This window comes from Patagioenas fasciata, chromosome W (assembly GCF_037038585.1).
Source record: "Patagioenas fasciata isolate bPatFas1 chromosome W, bPatFas1.hap1, whole genome shotgun sequence".
Lineage (NCBI taxonomy): Eukaryota > Metazoa > Chordata > Aves > Columbiformes > Columbidae > Patagioenas > Patagioenas fasciata.
In genome coordinates, this window is record NC_092559.1 from 53830899 (window position 1) to 53841608 (window position 10710).

The window sequence follows — 10710 nt, forward strand, 5'->3', positions numbered from 1 at the left end:
TGCTACAACTGTTATCCCAAAAACAGGATTCTTTACTTGGTGTGTATACGAAAGAGTCAAATTTAGTACACCGAGATGAGACACAGCCTATCATCACAGAGTTGCGCAAGTCTGAATGCTGGAATAAAGCTAGCATGCTAGAAAGAAACGTAACAGCTATTACACACAAAATCTTATCATCACATTCACACAGTAAAGAACTAAATTACTCATGGTCTTCTGTATTATCACAAAATGCACATTTTTAATCCATAGATTCTCATGATTTAACAATGATGTGTGAACTTACTGTACCATATAACAAAGACTTATTAAAACTGTAGTATGCTTAAACAGATACCTTCAAAGAGAACAGGTTAATAATGAAAACATCTATGACTGCTGTGTACCTTAAGGTTCCATTCTCTGGCCAGTTTCCCCTATCATCTAACTTACGTAGCAGCCACCACTGATTACAATATTTCGCAAGATCCTCTTTCCTCATATTTCCAAGTGCTTTCCTATGTTTTAAAACACCTCCCAATACCCACTTCTTAGGAACTCGACTGAAAACAGTCATTTCCGACCCCATCTCGTAAGTAAAAACCATGAGAAGAGGGAGGGAGGAGGCGGAAGCAAAGAGCTGCTTATAGCGCAATTGGGAAAAGTGAGGAGAAGGTTTACGGTGCACTTACACAATCAAGACCACAAAGAAACAACTGTAACAACAACCAGTAAAACAATTAACTCACGTTCCTGACAAGTTGCTTGATTTTCAGAGAGGTGATACACAGAAGCATGTAATATGTACTGTAAAGCTCACAGATAACATGTTGATAGTAAACATTAGCATTCTCTACTGCTAATTTCAACACTAGTGCTTCCTTAGCTTCTAAGTTTTCAACCCGCTTATTGATGGCCTCTTGAAGATGGTCAATAAACTGCATGTAATTCTCATTGGGACCCTGATTAATAGTTGTAAATGATTTGGCTGCTTTGTTGGTTTCAGGCACCTCTATCATAGTTTAATATGCAAGGTCTGCTGACTGCCTCAGGATTTCAGAAACTAATAGCATCTGTAATTTGTGGTGTGTCAATTAGTGTCTCTTCCAAGAGTTGGGGGATACCCGCCCCTTTCAATGAATTCCCGTTGTTCCATCCTAAATGATCTGTAGCTGTTACATCGCATAGGTCTAATTTTGCTTGAGTCTTTCATGGTTTTTATCTGATCTCAGGGCAACACGTACACATACTCCTTTTCCTTTTAACTTTTTAAGAGAATGCTGCGGACCCTCATCCTCATCCGAGTCATCAGATAACGCGGACTTCAATGATGCTGGAGAATCATTAGTTACAGGGGTTTCGGAACAATACACATTTTCATTTTTTTCTTCCAAATCTAGCCCAGGAAAGCCATCCCCCTCCGCTGTCTCTTCCTGTTCCCATTGCTTTTTTAATCCTCTCAAAGTCTCTAGTAACAAGTGCCATGTCATCAACAGTTCAGTTGTTTCTTTGGATCCTTGGGTAGTGCTATGCCCCATAGTAACATCTTTTGTAAAGTCAAATTCAGAAGGCTAATGCCCTGCTTCTTCAGAATCAACTTCCATATAAATAATATAATACCCTCTTCTTTAGAGAGGCTCCCTCCCAGGTTCCGGGTGGCTCACCTAACACTCCAGGTGCCGGTGACTCTTCAGTGATCTGGATCTATGGCAGTTCTCCCCACTACTCTCTCGGCTACACCAGGCTCCATCCCCATGGCTCAGCACTGGCCATCACAGCTCTGCCACTGTCTCTTCTTCATGCAGTATCACGCCAGGGTCGCCATATGTCGCGGTTGAGATGGACAAATGACATAGACCAAGTTCTCAAGTACAAACAGCAGTCTCCATTTATTGCCACAAACACTTTTTATATAGTCTTTACCAGCTCGAGTGTCTTTTTTCTATTGGTTACAGGCTGCAATAGTAACATATCATTGGCTAATTTTGCTATCGTCAATGTTACTCTTTTACTCCCTTCTTTCTTACAGGTACACCTTAATATCTTCAAGACTAATCTCTGTTCCCATGCCCTCCGTCAGGGAATCCACGGACCCACCATAGTCCCCCACAGTTTGGGGGGGAACTTCTGTGGTTTTGGAGGTCCCCTGGAATAAGGGTTGGGGTAGAAGTCCCCTTCAAAATGAAATAAAGGCCCGTAAAAAAAAAAAAGAGAGAGAGAAAGGGTTTTAAATGAGGTTGAGAGTCACTCTGTTTAAGTCCTTGATTTGGTTTATGAGTGCACGAGTGTGGGGCCAACTGTAAAGTCACTAAACCAACTGTAATCCACATTTTCTTCAGCCCAACCCTGAGAAGCTTTCACATTTTTGACTTATGGACAGGCAAACCCCCCTGCGAGGCTTTCGCCATGACTTATGGCCAGACGACCCAAACCAGAAAAAAGGAATGCTTTACTTATGAACTGATGTGATGGTCCTTGGCTCAAGAGCTCAGCCAGTCTCCAGGGATTGAGGTGCTCCCTGAGAATCCCTTGGTGCCAGCTTGAGTTCCTGCGATCCCAGGAGCCATTGAGATTCAAGAGCGGTGTCCCATCTGGGGTGCCAGAACTGACACTGTAAAATCAGCAAGTTGAAGAAACTTCTAAAACCAGAGTTTAAGATTTTAGAAACAGCATTCCTTTATTGGTGCCAGGTTCACTCACAGGGATAGGTCCACTGAGCAAGGGCAGCGAGTAATTCCCAAAGGTAATATTCACACAGATCATGCGTATTCATTACATTTCCAGGAAATCCTTCACATATGCATTACATTTCTTGGAACCACTTAGCATACGTAAATGTCCCCAGCACATGTGCAGTTGAATGAGTTGGGGGTCTTTCGAGGGTCCTGGGAGGAAGAAAGAAGTCTTTCTCAGCCTGCCTGCTGTTTGACCTCAAGTCCCGGGTAGGCGCAGTTCCTTTGTTATTTGCCTTGTAACCACAAAGACAGTCTGAACTGGTCCTTGCGCAGGTCTCCTCCCCTTATCTTCTAAGAGCAAGCACATTGTCTCCTAACCTTCTCCTGCGTATCTTAACAAATACCATTCTTGTGACCTAACCCCTAATAAGTGCCTAACACCTAACATCTATGAACGTTACTCTTATTAGCATATTTAATTACTAATAAAATTAGTAATAATGAAAATGGAATGTAAAAATATACCTCCCAGTTCCCTCAAGGGAACGCTTGAAAGGGTCTGATGAGTAATCTAGATAAATTGGTGGATGGGTGAGAACTGAATGTAGGCTTTATGCTTTGAAAAGCTTTTGTGGTTTAAGCACAGACGGCAAACAAGCACCACACAACTGCTCACTCATCCCCTGCCCCAGTGGGATGGGGGAGAATATAAAAACACAAACTTGTGGGCTGAGGTAAAGACAGTTTAATAGGATAGTAAAGGAAGAGATGATAATAATAATAATAATATATGAAACACGTGATGCTGTCAAGGTTTAAGGCAAGGCAGCAATAAACCGTGGCAGACGCTCCCTGTTACCCACTCACTTTCCGCCACCCCCTTCCTTTAGATTGGAAAGATGATAGAAAAGATAAGGAGGAAGGAAGAGAGACTTAGACTTCAAGTTGGAAGGTTTTAAAGGCTTTTGCTAATGCTACTAATAAATAGAGAATATCTATACAAAAGATACAAAACCAATCTTGAATGCTCGATGTGGGGTTGGTGTCACTCCAGCAGCAGCAGAGTTGGGTGTGTGGAGCTGGCATGGCTCCAGCAGGTGCAGCTCAGGCCCCTGGAAGTCATGGGTGGGACTTCACAACAAACCGGAAACTGGTTGCAGGGATTGTAGGGCCTCAGACCTAGTTTCACAGGCACGCAGACAGACAGGGTCCTCTCTGGATGCCAGCCATGGTTAAAGAGAGCTTGACCCTCGTGATCACCCTCTTATATAGGGGATATGACAATTATGGGATGGAATACTTAAGTGATCCTCAGTTGCTCAGTTCTAGTCACCTGTTCCATCCACCCCTCCTCAAACACGCCCCCTCACAATGGAATGTGGGAAAACTTATTAGTCTTTCTTGGCTACCATAGTAATAAATCTAAACATGAGCTTCTTCAGCATTCCGTTGGTCTTCTTATCAGCCCCGAGTACAGCATCCTAGGAAAAATATGCAGGCAAAAACTCAGAAAAGTACAGCCACCTAGAAGAACTTAGTTGAAAGAAAAATCACTAAAAGAGAACTGGTCTTGTTTTTAACAAAACTAGGACAGATGCACAGCACAATTGCTCACCACCTGCTGACCAATGCCCAGCCCGTCCCCAGGCAGCAATTGCCTCTGGCCAGTTTCCCCCAAGTTTATATACTGAGCATGGCATCATATGGTATGGAATATCCTTTTGGCCAGCTGTCCTGGCTGTGTCCCCTCCCACCTTCTTGTGTACTCCCTGCCTTCTCATTGGAAGGCCAGTATGAGAAGGTAGAAAGTCCTTGACTGCTTAGCAACAACTAAAATATCAGTGTATCATTAACATTATTCTTATTCTAAATCCAAAACACAGCACCATACCAGCTACTAGGATGAAAATTAACTTTATCCCAGCTGAAATCAGGACAAAAGCCAATGCCCTAAATGAAGTTTAGTAATTACTTTGCTTCTCTTATGATTATCTCTAGGCAGCACTTGTGGTGGTATTCAACTTTGCTATGGTTTTGCTAATTTTTCCTGCTGTCCTGAGCATGGACCTTTATCGTCAGGAAGACAGGAGACTGGATATATTCTGCTGTTTTACAAGGTGAGAATGTGTGATAGAATTACAGTATATGAGGTGCATCCTTTTTGTGAACCTTAATCAGTGTTGCTACGCCTTGTCAGGAGTGGGAGTTCTTCATTGCAGCAGGATCAGGATATTATTGTCATGGTTTTATTGCTAATGACTGAATTACATTTTCTACCTTGTTTTTTTATCTGAGGGAAAAAATTAAAAGGCATTTCACACACACAATTTTCCTTTATTCATATGTACATCCATTTTAGCTATCGGAGGACAACTTTCTGGAAGCATGTAAAAGAGCCATGCTTTAGTAATACCTGTAATTTTAGAATTTTATGGGGTACTGTGTCCAGTGCTGGTATTGGGTAACTGTTGTGGTTTAACCCGAGCTAGCAATGCAACCACAATAGCCACTGGCTCCAATAGTAATTTAGAATGATAGTATGCACACTCTTACCTAATACATCCAGGTCTGAGGGCAGGGGCAGGCTAGGAGAAAGGTACTGTCGTAAGCGGAGCCACCACTTAGAGATAAAGCATATTTTCTACATTCTTCTTTGCTTTTGCTTGCAATGAAGAGGATAAGCTGCATTTCTATACATGTACTCTGATGCATGTCATAACCAAGATGTAGAGAAACCCCCTTGTGTCTTCTTAGCCTTTCACACCCATGTAGGAGCAGATACAGTTTGACCTAGCATAGGAGGTTCCATCTAAACATGAGGAGAAACTACTTTACTTTGAACTTGACAGAGCACTGAAACAGGCTGCCCAGAGAGGTTGTGGAGTCTCCTTCTCTGGACACATTCAAAACCCACCTGGACGCATTCCTGTGCGATCTCCTCTAGGTGAACCCGCCTTAGCAGATGGGTTAGAATCATAGAATGTCCAGAGTTGGAAGGGGCCCAGGAAGATCATCAAGTCCAACTCCTGTCCCTCCATATGACAACTCCACAGTTCACACCATGTGTCTGAGGGCGTTGTCTACTCTCTTCTTGAATACTACCAGGCTTGGGGCTGTGACTACCTCCCTGGGGAGTCTGTTCCAGTGCTCCACCACCCTCTGGGTGAAGAACCTTTTCCTAATGTCTAACCTAAACCTCCCCTGAACTAGATGATCTCCAGAGGTTCCTTCCAACCCCAACCATTCTGTGATTCTGTGACCTTTTTAACTTCATTGTCAAAGAGAGAAAGTGCTTTCCGAAATCTGTTTTTGAGGGATTTGTTAGAGCAGGGAGTTGTTCACAAGCTAGGATTCCTTCTGTTTCTGATTCAACCATAGTTTCACTGGATGGTCTAATGTGCTTGAATTTTGGTGCCCTGATTCTCAGAAGTACAGGGCAGTCAAACCTTCCATTTAAAGTTGTACCGAATGTAAATCAGAATTTGGGCCCATGTACATATGAAGAAATTCAGTTAATAAGAGCTTGCTTTGTTTAGTTAAGCAACATTTTCTTCTTTTTTTGTAGGATTTTTCCACTTGGTTAAAAATCTCTGATACTGTTTTCTGTAAGCAATTTGTTTTCATTTACAGAAGGAGGCTTGTTTGTGACATATTTTTAATAAACTAAATATCTGTTATGTTCTTGCATAGACTAAAATAAGGGGAATGCTTCAAAAAAAATGAGGCTGTAATTTTGTCTCTTCATGTTGCCCGTCCTTCCTGGGAATTAATCCTTGTACAAGTTTACTTCAATTTTAAAACATGCAGTGAGTATATGGCAAGTGGTTTCAATCTGCCTCCCAAAAGTCTGAGATCTTATCCAGAAGGCCCAAATATTTAACAGTTACTTTAATAGTTCTAAACAGAACAACTCAGCATGTCACACATTTTCATTTTGATCTTCTAAATAGTTTAATTCTCAGCATGGTCATGTAGATGTCAACTCTCATACACATATGCATTCAGACTGTGTGCAACTACCTGGCTAGCTACCTGATTAGTGTGTGTAATTAATAGAGCGGTGTGAGTACATGCCAGTATCTTCAGACAAGTACTCATTCCTTCTTTCTTGGGCACAAGAAACGTGCAGAAGCAGGCTCAGAGGCCTGCACTTTAAACCATGTCTAAGAAGTTTTTCCTAAAAATGCAGAAGGAAATTCCCATCAAAACATTATGCTTAATTAACATGAACAATTTAATAGTAGTAGAAGCAGTCTCAGATGGAAGCAGATTATCCTATCTAGCCTGATTAAAATAAAGACCTATCTAAAAGTGAACAGATGTTTTTCTCTTCTCTTGCAGTCCATGTACCACTGGAGTGATTCAGACTGAGCCTCAAGCTTATGTGGAAAACAGTGATAATACTCGCTACACTCCTTCACCCCCATACAGCAGTCACAGTTTTGCACATGAAACTCAGATTACAATACAGTCTACAGTGCAGTTGCAAACAGAATACAATCCTCATGCACAGGTATACTGCACCACAGCAGAGCCTTGCTCAGCAATATCTGTGCAGCTGGTGACAGTGACATAAGATAATCTCAGCTGCCAGAGCCCAGAAAGCACAAGCTCGACAAGAAATTTACTTTCCCAATTCTCGGACTCCAGTATGCTTTGCCTTGAGCCATCCTGTACTAAATGGACATTCTCATCTTTTGCAGAAAAGCATTATGCTCCATTCCTGCTAAAACCAAAAGCTAAGGTAATCAGAGAACTATTTATCTGTTTTTCAGAAATAGACTTCCACCTTGCCCAGTAGGAAAATTATCCTGACAATAGTATTAAATATCAGGAAAAAATAGAATTATTTTGTAATTACAATTCTTAATAGTTTTACACCCAATTTCATACTTTAAAAGTTTTATCTTGGTACTGCTGTAGTGACATACTTTTCAAATGTAAGTTATGACTGAGGATTTTGGTGACTTTCAGTAACTTAAGCTCATGAACAGTGAAATTAAATCTACTTATAATGTCATCATCATATACATTTCATGTTAATGATCTAGAACCCCTTCACTAAAAGAGAAATTAGTTTGGCCTTGTAGTGTGTGTGTGCATAAATATATAAAAACTTAAAAGTATAGTGATGGGTATTAATTTTGAACCTGGTTCTGTGTGCCATTATGAATTATTGATTTCTTTAGGAACATAAAACCAAACGCATTTCCATTTCTGTTGCAGATTGTGGTTATTTTTCTTTTTCTGGGTTTACTTGGGCTCAGTCTTTATGGAACTACTTGGGCTAGAGATGGACTGAATCTCACAGACATTGTACCATGAGAAACTCAGGAATACGACATTATTGCAGCACAGTTCAAGTATTTCTCTTTCTACAACATGTATATAGTGACACAGAAAGCAGACTATCCCAATGTTCAGCACCTACTTTATGAACTTCACAAAAGTTTCAGTAATGTGACATACATTTTATTGGAAGAGGATAAGCAGCTTCCTAAAATGTGGTTGCACTAATTTCGAGACTGGCTGCAAGGTAAGAGAGAATTGCATGAACTTTTTAATTTTACAGTAGCAAGCAATTATTCACTGTAGTAATGCTCTCCTCTTCCAATACAGTCACATGGTTTAAAGCATGCTAGCAGGAGGGAAAATGCCTAGGTTCTGATCTGAACTCAGACATCAATTCACTGTTTCTCCAACAGTTCACTTAAATTCTCTCCAATAAACCAGTTTTAGAGCTTTAAAAGATTATATCCACGAGAGGTCATTTTCTGTCATTAATTTATAAGTGACTAATGAGGAGTTCTGCTTTATAATTAATGGCCAAATATGGCCCAGTTTCTTGGGAAGATAAATATTAGAGTGTTTTGAGAACAATAAATGAAAAGCCTCAGTCCAGCAATGTATTTTGGCACAGGCTTAACTTTCAGTGCATGAGTGATCCTGTTGGCTTCAGCTGGGACTACTGGCATGAAGAAAGTTCAGTGGGGCTTAGGCATTTTATTGGATTGGGAGATTACTACACATTCTAGACTTCCAATCAAGTATCCTCACTCTTTCTATGGTGCTGATTTTTCTGTGCTGAACTGTAACTGGGAGGGGGGTGTTATAGGTAGTATGATGATAATTATATTAAAGTGGGCTTACTAAAGGCATGGTATTATAATTATTCATGTTGAGGAAAATAATTATTTTCCATTTAAAATAAATAGTAATGTTACATCTCAGCAAATTTAACAACTCTCTCTTGTGAGCAAACACATCCTGCCCAGAAATACTTCTGTCCTACCTCTGTCTTTTGCAAACAGAAAAATAAAGTATGCTGACCTACTGAGACTGTAAATTTTAACCGTAACTGTTTACAGATGACCAATGCAGCCAGTATTTGGAGTGCCTTCAGCATAACACACCTCTTTTTTCAGAGGCTCACTTGTATTTTGCTTCCTGATATCGAATCATGTTAACATTTTCTATTATCTGAAAAGGCAACAGAAGATAGTTAACATTAATAATTCATTTAAAATGGAAATGTTAACATTTTTGTGACTGAATATAAATGAGGTAGCTTAAATTCCCTGATGGCTTTTAATTAGGCTTTTTTTTGCAAAGGGTAATCTTATCTTGTGTTTCACAGTGCCAGTTGTTCACATGAGTCAGTAGGAATTCCTTCCTCACCCCCATTCCAGCATCCATCATACTTTTGGAGGATTTTGCATTCTTCCATACAACATTTAAAAATTTGCCTTAGTTTGTATAATTTCTCTGCAGAAAGGGGTCAACAAGTTACTTTTATCTTTCTAGCCAGAAACATTTTATTAATTACAGCTATATTTAAAAAAAGATTGAAGGGCTTTTGAAATAATTGGTATGAACAGTTTATAATAAAAAATATTGTTTGCTTTTAAAACAGTTACTCTGCAATTCATTTCAAAGTATTATAGGGAATTTTTATTACTGAAATATTGAAATCCTTCAGAAAGTAAGCACAACTGATAGTGGCTTCTTGGTATTCTTTCTGCAGATTTTCAGTTTCAGCACTGTACAAGGCCGGTAATAAAATGACCCAAAGTGTAAAGTGGTTAAGCCAGCTGAGAAATACAAATATAAAAGAGAGCTGGATTTGAGCGATGATCAAACTTGTAAGAACTGTAGCAGACAATGGAGGGGAAAAAAGAAGTAAAAGAGCTAAGTTTCCACACACTGTAGTAATGTAAAATGTAACTTGCAACCACATATTGGTAATGTTGTATGCAAATGCATATATTTGGTATTGTGTGTCTGCTTAGCCCTGTGTCAGGAGTTTGATATTAGTCTGGAAGTTCTGCCTCCAAATATTGTCTAGCATAGCAACTTGTCTGTTCCTCTTAAGCTGTCCTTTGAAGGTCTCTCCTACATTCTTCTTCAACAGCCTCCTCTTAACTCCCAAAGTGATCTTTTACATTACTATTATAACAGCACAAATGCTTTCACATAACCACTTTTTAAGAGACTGAAATGGAGTTAGAGCTGTATTCAGGAAGGATGGATTTGTATTTCTGCATTTCACAGAGTCACAGAATGGTTGAGATTAGAAGGGACCTCTGGAAGTAATCTGGTCCAAGCTCCCCCTTCTCAACCTCAAGCCAGTTGGCCAGGAACATGTCCAGATGACTTTTGAATATCTCCAAGGATGGAGACTCCATAACTTCTCTGGGCAACCTGTTCCAGGGCTCAGTCACCCTCACAGTAAAAAAGTTTTTCTTTATGTTCAGACTGAACCTCTTGAACTTTCGTTTGTGCCCATTGCCTCTGGTCCTGCTTTCCAGCTGAGTGAACCCCAGCATGTATTGGTGCATGAGGTTGTTCCTCTCCAGGTGCAGGACTTTGCACTTCCCCTTCATCGAACTGCACAAGGTTCCTGCCTGCCTATTTCTCCATCCTGTCCAGGTCCCTCTGGATAGCAACACAAGCTTCTGGCATATCAGCCACTCCTCCCAGTTTTGTGTCATCAGCAGACTTGCTGAGGGTACACTCTGCTCCATCATCCAGATCATTAATGAAGATGTTGAAC

General features: G+C 40.4%; 1 pseudogene; it reads left to right on the forward strand.

Annotated features, from left to right (window-relative positions):
* Window positions 1-9320, forward strand: part of LOC136115729 (protein patched homolog 1-like) — a 69133-nt pseudogene extending 59813 nt beyond the window's left edge.
* The last annotated feature ends 1390 nt before the right edge of the window (window positions 9321-10710 follow it).